Genomic DNA, 2,339 nt, shown 5'->3' with positions numbered 1-2,339 from the left:
TATGTATAAGGAAAACTGAAAAGTGAGCAGTGGAGTGGTAAGACATAATGTGCTGGTAATATGGACCTCCACTTTTTGAGTGCGGGAAATGAAAAAAATTCATAAAGCGTAGAATAACTTTTTAAATAGTATTTTGTTCATTTAAAGAAATGTAGAAAAATATATAGTGGAAAAATAACTATTATCGTGAACCAAATAATTAAAAAAATAACTTAAAAAGGATGCAAGAGAAAATCTTCACTGGCAAAAATCGCAAATGTATTCTCTTTTTTTCAGCACTCTTACGCATTCATTGTAGGCCCAGAGACACGCATGAGACATTAAACCCACAGTTACTCTTGTCTCAATATAGTAAGTCGTCTTTTTTAATTCAATAGAGGAGAATAAGAATTGTTGGTTTTATATTGATATTGTCTTACTTTTATACTAAATGAGGTTGTGAGAAATATAAATGCGTCAAGAATATTTTCTGTCTCGGTAACAGAAATCCTTTCTGAGGGTGCACGATTCAAGAACTGCGTTCTAGTTCCGAGAAGTGTGTGGCCAATCAACTTACATCTTATACGGAAGAGCTGCAAGTTGATTAGCTACACATTTCTCGCAGCTAGAACTTGGACACAGTTCTTGGATAATGAACACAAGGCTTTACATTCGGAAATCGACGAAAGAGAAATAGCCCTTTTACTCTATCGTTATCACTAACAATAAGCTAGTGATTCAAGCGTTCTTATGACCAAAGGATAATCTAATAAACAACTTTCAGCAGTCATATATAAAGTGCAGTTAAATGTTTCAAATAGCAAGATTTTGAGAGGTTCCATATTCCCACCTTTTTCTCTACATATTTATGCAAGTTACAGCTCGTCTCTAATGATCGAAGATATATCATCATTGTACATTTTCCTTGTAATATAATACTCTTTCTTTCCAATGAGTGTAGTTGGCCTAGTAAGCAAAAAAGCATTAATATAATTTATTAACGATATCCAGTAACAAGCAACGTTGTTCAGCATGTGGGTTAACGTTGTAATCGACGTCATTATGAACAAACTTTGACATTAATTTTGATGTTATATAATATCGTTGAAATGTGAATAATGTTGCGCAAATGTTTTGCTTGGTAGGTGTAATATAATGTTCCGTAGGTTCCGTAGGTAACAGTGAATGAACGTTCATTTAAACTTTCTTTTAACATTATTGTTAAATATTGTTCATTGTCATTGATATTGCGAATGAGTGCGGAATATACTCCGCAAAACGGGAGAGAGAGAGTTCACTCGGTTGACGTTGGAACACACCCTATAATTAGTTCAGCTGTTGAGTGTCGATCAGACGACTTTGGACTTCAAATATCAGGCCCCTTTTTAATATCTAGACTTCATCTTGGCTAGATAAATTTCTCTTAAGTGCGAGAAATTGCGACATCTATCGGTCGCGCACGTAAAGCTCGCAATAAAATTTGTAACATATTTTTTAATATGTTACTTAAACAGTTTTCTGTTGCAACTATATTGAGCTTAACATTGAGAAAATAGTTAAAATAATGTTTTGAAAATGTTTCTATGATATTACAATACAAAATACCGTGTTATTAAGTAATATGTTTATGATATTTATAAAACATTTATGTCAGCATAAAAAACAAAAATTAACATAAAGTTAATATTTCTAAATATTTATTTACTGTTTCTTGTTTACAGAGGACCACTGTGTTACGCGAGAAAAATACCTTTGGCTAGGCGTGATTGGTGTAGACAAATCAGCTGCATATACATTAAACGTAAGTACAAGAAAATTAAAGCGCAGAAGCAGTGTACACTGAAATGTACACGTGGACATGTGCACTTCGGTAATAAGTAGCGAAAGGGTTGCCTGAAGGCGCCGAGTGAACAAAGCGAGGGGGAAGGGCGGGAGCGCGAAATAGATAAGCGAAGCTTACGCGATACCTGAGAAAGCGAGAGAATGTTGCGGCATTATGCGCGTACGACAGAGAGATCTCGAAGCTCACGAAGGCGGTGGCTGCGTGGGATGAACGGTTCGATAACTGTCGAGTTGCTGTCGTGGGCGAAAATCGAACACCTCCCTTCTTCCCTCCCCTCCCACACACACACACTCTCTCTCTCTCTCTTTTTCTCTGTATATGTGCGTGCACGCGCGTATGTAATGACAGAGTATTGCCGAATTTAAAAAGCGGCGACGATAATGATTCACATGATTATTTTTGAATTTTTTTTACATTCTTCATCTAATATATATACTATTTATATATTTAGGATTCCCTTAACTAAAAATTTACGATTGCAAAACAGAGGTCGTCATTTGAAACTTAAGAAATCCGG

The 2,339-nt window shown here is 35.5% G+C and overlaps 2 protein-coding genes across 3 annotated transcripts in view; one reads left to right on the top strand and one right to left on the bottom strand.

The window, feature by feature from the left end:
- LOC105566484 overlaps positions 1-2,339 on the bottom strand; it is a 19,817-nt gene that overhangs the window by 11,402 nt on the left and 6,076 nt on the right. The gene's annotated exons all lie outside the window — the stretch shown is intronic.
- The window catches only part of LOC105566485 (solute carrier organic anion transporter family member 5A1), a 33,643-nt gene continuing 33,041 nt past the window's right edge, over positions 1,738-2,339 (top strand). Inside the window, exon 1 of the mRNA XM_012020538.1 lies at positions 1,738-1,780. The gene's annotated coding sequence lies outside the window, so the exon portion shown is untranslated. The remainder of the gene's footprint in view (positions 1,781-2,339) is intronic.

The sequence above is a fragment of the Vollenhovia emeryi genome, unplaced genomic scaffold, assembly GCF_000949405.1.
Source record: "Vollenhovia emeryi isolate VEMERY1.0 unplaced genomic scaffold, V.emery_V1.0 DF939144.1, whole genome shotgun sequence".
Lineage (NCBI taxonomy): Eukaryota > Metazoa > Arthropoda > Insecta > Hymenoptera > Formicidae > Vollenhovia > Vollenhovia emeryi.
This window is presented reverse-complemented; position numbering and strand designations above follow the sequence as displayed.